This window comes from Erythrolamprus reginae, chromosome Z, assembly GCF_031021105.1.
Source record: "Erythrolamprus reginae isolate rEryReg1 chromosome Z, rEryReg1.hap1, whole genome shotgun sequence".
NCBI lineage: Eukaryota > Metazoa > Chordata > Lepidosauria > Squamata > Dipsadidae > Erythrolamprus > Erythrolamprus reginae.
In genome coordinates, this window is record NC_091963.1 from 76,936,711 (window position 1) to 76,947,402 (window position 10,692).

The following is a 10,692-nucleotide window of genomic DNA, read 5'->3' on the forward strand; positions in this document are numbered from 1 at the left end:
GCTGCACCTCGGGAGGACAATGACACCTGGTCTTGAACTCGGGACGCGCCCCTCACCTGTAAAGGACAGCCAAGTGGGGCACTTCAGAACCGGGCCGGCTGTGGAGCAAGGCGTGACCTCCAAGCAGCAATGGTGGCGGCAAAAGAAGAAGAGCCAGACACCAGACGAGCATGCAACTGCACAGCCCAAAGCTGGAAAATGACAAGGACACTGCGGCCCATCTCTCTCGCTCACTCACTTGCCGGCTACAAGGACAAGGAGATCAAGCGGAGGCTAACAGAGTGGGGACACTGGCAGTGAGGGGATCCTGTCCTAGCAGCGGCAGGCAGGATAGGTGCCTTTGGCAAGGGGGGGCAACTGGCAAGGGGGGCGGGCAGGAAGGTGGCGGCTTCAGGTTCTCCTGTTCAGCCCATCCCCACATCCAGCTTTGGCCCCTCGTGGGTTTCTGGCAGGAGGGGGAAGCAGGCGATGGCTGACGGGGCTCCCACAGATGCATTTTGGCAGGGAGATGGTCTCGCCCACCGCTTCCTTGGTTCACCTTTGTCCCCATTCCATTTGCCTCCACTTCATCCATCCACCGCTTTTTTTAAAAAGCCTGAATGTTTTGGATTTTCCTAATGGGCTTGCACACATTATTCACTTTTACATTGATTCCTATGGGAAAAATTGCTTCTACTTAAGAACGTTTCTACTTAAAAACCTGGTCACAGAACGAATTAAGTTCTTAAGTAGAGGCACCACTGTAATATCTTATATATTCAGAAACCTCTTAAAATATAGCTTTTCTCAAAAACCTCTTAAAATATAGCTTTCCCCTTATACATGTATATGTATAAATACAATATACATAAATGTATATTGTGTTTTTGTAGATTTTCACAGGTACAGGTATGAAGGTCTTTGCATATTCGGGTTTCTTCCCATGTAGGATTCAGAGATTTCTGGTGATGTTTCGATGAGGTCCCACTCGTCATCTTCAGGCTGGTGCTTCTGTCCTTGTTCTAGGGCGAACACAGTGAGACCTGAGCTGCCTTCCCTTTATAAATACTGGTGGGTGGGTGTGGTTTGATGGCTCAGCAGCTGCAAGCTGTGTTGAAACTTCCTGGTGAGTCAGTGGGGTAACACCTGGGGTCGTTGATGTAATTGATGTATGCTGATTAGTTGAAACATTGTTTCATCTTACGAACTTTTCTTCTTACGAACCTCTTCACGGAACGAATTAATATATAAGAAGAGCTGAATTTTAAGGAGGGAATTGAGGGGAGGACTTTGGAGGGGAGACTTAATTTTTTTTTTCCTGTTAAGGGAGCCAGTTGTGGGAGGTGTAGTCAATAAGTGCCTTCGTGGAAGGACAAGTATTTAACTTGTTGTCCTTCCCAATGAAGTGGGGGGATCAGGGTGGGAGGCACTTGCTGGGGCGGGTGAATGGGGTATATAAGAATATAGGTAAACAAAGAACATTGCAAGAGGATAAAGGGAGTGGTCTATTATGACTTTAAATGTGAATGGATTGGGATCAAATTTGAAACGTCATAGAGTTTTGAGGATGGCTAGGGATAATAGGGTGGATATTATGGTTTTAACAGAAACACATAAACAATGTCAAAAACAAGGATAAACTTATAATAGATAACAATTGGAAACAGATCAATGAATCTTGAGGAAACCAAAATAGAGGAGTAGCAATTCTTATTCATCAAAGAGTTTCTATAGAGGTGGTGGCAGTACAAAAAGATAGAGACAGGAGATGGGTATTTGTTAAAGGGAAAATAAATCAACAAAAAATAACGTTGGCAGCAATTTATGCACCAAATGTTAACACGACACAATTTATATTGAATACAAAGAGGAAGTTAGACAATTTTGGGGAAGGCTCAGAGTTTTGGGCTGGGGATTTCAATATACAATTAACAGTGGGAATGGCAAATAGAAGATCATTGCATTTAAATAGATTTAATATGGTTGACTTTCACCAGGATCTCGCAAATAGAGGTACATTTTATTCTGCAAGACATAACACATTCAGCTGCATTGATTATATATTAATGAATAAAACGGGGAATTAAACATCTGAAATTAAAAGCATATGGCTGTCAGATCATACCCCACTAATAGCGGTGGTTACAATGGGTCAGGAAAACAATAAAAAAACTTGGAGATATTATATGATAGTAACCGCAAATGAACAAGGTAAACATAAATTGCTAATGGAATTATGTGAGTATTTTAGAATAAATGATGCAGGCCAGACTAAACAATCAATTGTATGGGATGCATGTAAGGCAGTTATGAGGGGACATTGCATAAGCTTGGAAGTTGATATAAGAAAGAGATGGGGAAGAGAAAAGGAGGCTAGGATAAGGGAAATACAGGGGGTGGACAAAAAAATGGAAACACCTTGAAAAATCATCAAAATAGCTTTTAATATGGTATTGGTCCACCTTTTACGGCAAATACAGCCTCAATTCTCCGAGTTATTGATTCATACAAATTGTGAATTGTTTCCAAAGGAATTTTAGCCCATTCTTCAGTTAAAGCACCTTCCAGTTCTTTTAGAGACGATGGTGGTGGAAATCAACTTCTTACTTGAATCTTTAAAATCAACCATAAATGCTCAATAATGTTGAGGTCTGGTGATTGTGGTGGCCAGATGAGATGCTGAAATTCATTAGAATGTTCCTCGTGCCATTCTTTAACAATTCTTGCTCTATGGATTGGTGCATTATCATCTTGAAAGATGACATCCCCCTCTGGAAACAGTTCTTGAACCATAGGATGAATTAGGTTGGCCAAAATTCCTAAATAGTGATGGCTGTTAATACTTCCATGAAGGGAAATCATTGGCCCGGAGGATTTCCAAGAAATAGCACCCCAGATCATCACTGAACCCCCACCATGTTTGACGGTTGGGAGAAGGCAGTCTGGATGAAATGATTCTTTTGGCTGTCTCCAAACATAAACATGGCCGGAGGTCGGGAAAATGGTAAATGATTCGTCAGAGAAAATCACATTTTGCCACTGCTCAAGGGACCAATTCTGGTGGTTTCTACACCACTCTAAACACTTTGAAACATTTGTCTTTGAGAGCAGAGGTTTTCTAATTGCAGCTCTTCTGTGGAATCCAGATTTGTGAAGCTCCCTTCAAACAGTTTTTGTGGAAACTTGGTTCTGTACATATTTATTGAGCTCTGCAGTGATTTTAGGAGCTGTGGTCTTGCGATCCACTCTAACAATTCGCTTTAGAGTCTGACGGTCACTCTCAGACAACTTTGACTTTTAACCAGACCTGTGCTTGGCTGAGGACGTTTTCCCTTCTCTTTCAAAAGCAGCCGTTACTTTGGAGACATTGCCTCTTGAAACGCCAAACATTTGGGCATTTTCTGCTACTCTAGCGCCTGCCATTCGAACACCAACAATTTGTCCTCTTTGAAAGTCTGAGAGGTCTGTCATATCTAGAAGATTATAACCAATTTCCTTAAATTTCTGTTAAAAAAAAGGTAGTTTAAAAAAACATCAAATAACATAATTAAAAAACCCATTAAAATATGTCAATTTTTGATTGATTTGAACATGTTCAAACATTATGATGCCCAAAAGTCAAGTGTTTCTATTTGTTTGTCCCCCCCCCTGTAGATTTGATACAAGAGCAAGTGAGAGTTACAAGAGGAAGTGAGTGGAATACCTTATTGAAATTAAAGAAGAAACAATTGAAAATGTTTGATGAGTTACAATGGAATAAAATTTGAATGGCAGTCAGACAAAGGATTATGGGATGGGGGATTAAATCAATGAAACAAATGATAACATATTTAAAGAAGAGAAATGAAAAATCCTACATAATGGTGTTAAGTGACTCCAGTAGGAAGGTGAGGTATAGTAAAGATCAGTTGGAGAAAATAATGAGGAACTATTACAAAGATCTTTATATTAAAGAACAGGTGAATGTTGGAGTCATTAATGTTGGGAAAAAGTTAATGAGGAAGATAGACAAATGTTAAATGCAGAAATTACATAAGAGGAAAGCTAAAATAATTAAAGGGTTGAAACCAGCCAAAGCACCGGGCCCTGATGGGTATACAGGGGAATTTTATAAGACCTATATGGATGAATTGATACCGCATTGGGAAAGTTGTTTAATGATGTAAAACTTATAGTATCCCATAGACTTGGAGGACAGTAGAAATTGTTACCATCCCGAAAAATGATCAAGATTTTAGAGACCCTGGGGGTTTTGCGCATGCGTCAGTGAGTGTAGATGCTCTGCTGAACGCTCTTCAAATGAGAAAGTAAACATTGGATTTTAAACCCTATCGAACCTCCCGAAGTCTCAAATAAATTGAACTAAGTAAAAAAGCTATAAATTTGGAATCCGGAAATACCTTGGGCTCATCGAAGGAGAGAGAAACAACTTGGAAACAGCCTGTTTTCCATTCGGAACTATGAGTAAATAATAAGCTAAGAGGAAGAGATGGTGGAGAAAGTTGGGGAGGAGCTCACAGAGAGAATGGATGCCTTGGTGAAAACTTTTGTTGTGGTCGGTCAGCAGTTAAAAGAAATGCAAGACGTGGTTACTAAGACCGCAACTGAGCTACAAACAGTGAAAACAGAACAACAAGCCCAAGGTAATAGGGTTTCAAAACTGGAAGAAGAAAGGGAACAGGACTGTCAGCGTATAAATATGTTAGAAGACAGATTAAGAAGAGCAAATTTACGTCTGAGGGGTTTTTAAGCAGATTTTGCTGATAGCAGAAACATGATCCAAAATATCCAGCAATGGTTTAGGAGAATAAAATTGAAGTGTTGGATCAAGAAATAGAAAGGGCACACTGGGTTTTTGGAGCAAGAAGGGATGCAAACCAATGAGACATTGTAATTAAATTCCTCTCAGAAAGAACGGCTGAAACAGTTTACAAAGAACTAAGAAAAATCACCAACCTTACTTTTAAAGGAGCTCCGATTCGGGTCTTAAAAGATTTGTCGGTGTCAACTCTACAAGCAAGAAATCAAATGCGTCCGATAACAGAGACTTTGTTCAAAAGAAATGTGCATTTCAGTTGGCAGTATCTGGCCATTGTGATCATGTTTCAGGAAGGGAGGATGTATTGAGCGAAGACATTCGAAGAAGGAAAAGAAATGCTGGCGAAACTTGGCTTGAATTTGGATTTACAGCAACAGGCAGAAAAAACAACAGAGGCGCTGAAAGAGGGGGGTGCATCAAGAGGAGGAGGGAGTAAAAATCTCATGGAACTTTTACAATCAACATTCCTCGGCAAACAAGCCCTTTTGGGGAAGGAAAAAGAAGCACCGGACTCTTCCAAGATGGATACAAGAGTCACGAGGCAAAAAAAGAAATGAAATGTCTGTAAAAATCTTTGTCTTAACTGTTTTAAAGGTTTTATATATTAAGGGGAAAAGTTAAGGTCTGTTTCAATTCAATATCTGTTTTAACTTTAGCCAAATTAAGGGAGACTTAGGGAGGGGAGTGTGGGGTTTTATTTCCAATTTTAAAAAGGTGTTTGGGGGAGCATTAGCTTCGGTGGAACCATGCCCCTTATGGTGCCTAACCAAAGCAGTGGATTTCCCCCCCGCTTTTCTCTCATTGTGGGAGAAATTCGGGGGGAGGCACCTGGGTGGGGAGATTCTTTTATAAAAATGAAAAAACTAACAGAACTCTGGGTTGCAGGAGGGAAAAATGTTAGATGGAAATATTATGGGTGATCGAACAATTATGGTATTAAATATAAATGGTCTAGCATTGCCAGTGAAAAGGTATAGATTACTGAAGTTAGAGAAAGAAAACTATGTGGATTTCTTATTTCTTACTGAAACCCATAAGGGAAGGAAAAAGACGGATAAATTAATTGAGAGTAAAGAATGGAAATATAGTTTTGAGTCTAGAGGAAAAACAAACAGTAAAGGAGTGGCCATATTAATAAATCAAAGAAATGTTTTTCAGGTGATACAAACAAAAGGGGACAAAGAAGGAAGATTATTATTTGTAAAAGGAAAAATGAATCAAAAGATGATAACGTTAACGATAATATATGCTCCAAATGTAAATGCTAAACAATTTATTATGAATGTAAAACGTAAACTGGATTTATTTTCAGAGGGGACGGTGATATTTGCTGGGGATTTTAATGTAGAAATAACAGCTAATAACAAAGAAAAGAAGCAATTAAATTTGAATAAGTTAAATATGATAGACTTACACGCTGATAATTTAAATAGAGGAACATATTATTCAGCAAGATATAATAAGTTTAGTTGTATTGATTATATATTTATGAACAAAACAGGAAACATCCAAGTTAAAAAGGCAGAAACTAAAAGTAATTGGATATCTCATCATGCAGCCATAATGGCAGTTATAAAAATAGACTCCATTGGTAGACAAAGAATTTGGAGATATAACACAATTATCTCAGTAAGTGAAGAAAATAAGAAAAAAATTCAGAGAGATATTCAGGAATTCTATGAAATAAATCAAAATGATGGAATGAGACAATCAGTTATCTGGGACATGAAGAAAGCAGTTATTAGGGGTAATCTAATTAGTATGGAGTCTTATATCAGAAAAAGTTGGGGGATGGAAAGGGAAAAAAGAATAAGGGAAATAGAATCAATAAGAGAAAATTTGAGAATAACTAGAAATAAAGAATGGAATGACCTGTTAAAACTTAAACAAAGACAATTAAAGGACATAGAGAAAGAAAACTGGAATAATATGAGAATAGCAGTGAAACAGAGAATTGAAATATGGGGGGGGGGGAATCAGCATTACAAATGGTGAACTATCTTAAAAAAAGAAAAGAAAAATTAATAATAAATGGCCTGAAGGACAAAGATGGAGTAATGAGATATGGTAATAGAGAATTAGAAAATGTAATAAGAGAATTTTATGCAAAACTATATGAAAAAGAACATGTTATGTTACAAGAAATAGAGGTTAAATAAAGGCTGAATGAAGAAGAAAGACAAATGTTAAATGCAAATATAACAAGGGATGAAATAATTAAAGTGGTAAAAGAGCTAAAACCTGGTAAAGCACCAGGCCCCGATGGATTTACAGGTGAATATTATAAAATGTATATAGAAATTTTGTTACCGCATTTGGAGAAATTGTATAATAATATCCTCACAACATTGGATGTTCCACAAACATGGAAGGTTTCTGAAATTGTAACAATTCCTAAACCAGACCGAGACCCAATTAGTCTGCTAAATCAAGATTATAAAATTTTTATGAAAATTTTAGCAAATAGGTTGGAAAATATATTACCAAGGATAATTGGGAAAGACCAGTATGGTTTTATAAAAGGAAGAAGAATATATGAGCCTATTAGAAACATCGTGAATGTGCTGCACCATGCCACAAAAACCAAAAGGAAAATGGGATTACTAAAGCTAGATGTTTATAAAGCTTTTGATAAAATAAATCATGAGTATTTGTTCCAATTATGCAATAGTTTGAATATGGGAGAAGGGTTTTGTCAAATAATAAAATAAATATATAAGGAAAATACAGCCTATGTTAGAGTGAACGGAAATAGAATGGAGAAGATAGAAATAAATAATGGGACTAAGCAGGGATGTCCCCTATCCCCGATGCTTTTTGCAATGGCAATTGAAACGTTAGCTAATAAAATTAGAAAAGATAAACAATGGAAGGGATATCAGATAGGACATATGGAATTAAAATTAAACTTATTTGCAGATGATGCCATAATAGTTACAGAAACACCAATAGATATGATTAAAAGAATGATTACAATACTTCAGGAGTTTAAAAACCAATCAGGGTTAAAAGTGAATATGGAAAAATCAGAAATTATTTGTTTAAATACCGGGCCTAAAGAACAAATTGAAATACGGAAGGTATCGGTTTTAAAATTGGGTAACAAGAAAATGAAATATTTAGGAGTATGGCTATTAAAGAATCCGGAAAAAATGGTGGAGTTCAATTATAACTTAATATGGGGAAAAAATCAGAAACAAATTAAGACATGGAGAAATAAAAATTTGAGAAGATTGGCTAAAGTAAGAGCATTAAAGATGACGATTATCCCAAAAATGTTATACATTTTACAGGTAATGCACGGAACCTTCCCAATAAGGAAATTAAGAGAATGGGACATTAAATTAAACGAATGGATAGAAGGTAATAAAAGACCAAGAATTTTTAAAAAATGGCTGATAGCTACGGAAGATGAGGGAGGTTGGGGAAATCCCAGCTTGGAGTATTATAGGGACGCATATCAAATTGATAGGCTAATGGAATTACAATTATTAGAGGAAAAACCATGGGTAGAATTAGAGAAAGAAATTAATGATATTAAGAATCAGGAATTATTATTTAGGAAATGGAATAAGGTAGAAATAAATAGATTATTAGACCCTACTAAAGCGATAATAGAGAGTTGGATGAAATGGCAAGATAAATTGAAAATGACAAACGCTAAATTAGCAACGCTGCATGTGATAAATATAAAGAAAGAAAGTAACCTCACAAAGATAATATGGGAATTAAGGAGGAAAGGTATACAGAGAATAGAACAGTTATACAAAAAGGACAGAAGAGCTAATAGAAATGAAATAGAGAGGTGCCATGGACAACAAAATTGGTTACAAATTAATGTAATAAGTACATACTAGGTAAAAGGGAAAATAAAGAAATATTCATTAGACAAGAAACAAATTTAGAGAAGATATTAAGGGAAAAGAGTAAGAATATAAAAGCACAAACAGGTAATATATAGAGAGAATTATTAAAAGCAGAAGAACAAGTAGTAAAAGGATTGGCGAGATATTGGCAGGATGAATTAGAAATCGATGAATGGGATATGGAAGGTATAATTGAAAATATTAAAAGAATTAAAAACACAAGAATAAGAGAGATGAGAAGAAAAATATTACATAAATGGTATTATACACCAGTACAATTAGCATGTTTTCAAACAACGAAGAAAGGAAATTGTTGGCATGGGTGTAAGGAAAAAGGAGTATTTATGCATATATTTTGGGAATGTAATAAAGTTCAAAAATTTTGGAAACAAATACAAACGAAAGTGAATAAAATTACGAATGGTAATTGGAAAATAACCAAGGAAGCAGCATTATTGATAAAAAATAGTGAGGTAAAAGAATATGAAGAAATCAAAACTGCAGCGATAGAAAGTGCCCAGGCAACAATAGTGCTTGGGTGGAAAGATGATAATAAATGGACGATAAAAAATTGGTGCAGGTACATGGTGGACCACATTCACTATGAAATTATGGAAATTAGATTACATAACTATAAAGAAGAGAAATTAGCAGCAACAATGAGGCGGTGGGAGAAGGTTAAAAATTATATATTAACAACATCAGCAAGCAATGCAAATGTAAGAAATAAAATTCAATCACTTTATAAAGAATGAATAATGTAACCCAGAGATGAAGCAAATGAAGGATACAAAATTGAATCTTCCTTGGTGAAGGGAATTTTTCTTTTTCTTTTTCTTTTGGGTGATGGCACATTTTATGCATTATGGTTTGTGTTTTGTAAAATTTAAAAAAAATCAATAAAATTATATTTAAAAAAAAGATTTTAGGGACCCTGGTTCCTATCATCCTATCAGTTTGGTAAATCAGGATTATAAAATATTTATGAAGGTATTGGCGAACAGACTTGAGAATATTTTGCCAAAAATTATTGAGGAAGACCAATATGGGTTTGTAAAGGGAAGGAAGATAAGCGAACCAATAAGAAATGTTGTTAATGTGATGCATCATGCTACCAAGAAGAAGTTGGGCATTTTGAAATTAGATGTGTATAAAGCTTCCTACATTGCCCCAAATCACTCCAAAAATCACCCCTTCAAATGCTTCCTTTGCGGCGCCAAATCGCTCCTAAAATCACCCCTTCAAACACTTCCTATGCCTCCCCAAATCAAGGTCCTAACGAAGGCAAATGAAGTGAAGAAAGGCAGCAAGGAGAAACGAGGGAAACATTTACTATGCCACCCAAATCGAGGTCCTAACAAAAGCAAATGGAGTGAAGAAAGGCAGCAAGGAGAAACGAAGCATTTTGAAAGGAGAGGTGATTTTGGAAGACTTTGGAAGCGATTTGGCATGGGACCTCATCGAAACACTGTCAGAAATCTCTAAATCCTACACGGGAAGAAACCCGAGTATGCGAAGACCTTCATATATATATATATATATATATATATACTATACATACATGCATACATACATACAGTGATACCTCATCTTACGAACTTAATTCATTCTGTGACGAGGTTTGTAAGTAGAAAAGTTTGTAAGATGAAACAATGTTTCCCATAGTAATCAATGTAAAAGCAAATAATGTGTGCAAACCTATTAGGAAAATCCAAACTTTAAGGACAAAGTGAAGACTAATGGACTGGAGATGGACAGTGAAGAGAAGCGAGGAATGGAGGTCCTGACGAAGGCTAACGCTGCCCCAAATTGCTCCCAAAATCACCTCTGCAGATGCTTCCTATGCCGTCCCAAATTGCTCCCAAAATCATCCCTCCAGATGCTTCCTATGCCGCCCCAAATCTCTCCCAAAATCACCCCTTCAAATGCTTCCTATGCTTCGCAGCTGTCTCTGAACGCTAACTTCCGCGTTCGGTGGCAGCGGTTGTTTTTTTTGTTGCACGGATTAATTGACTTTACATTGTTTCC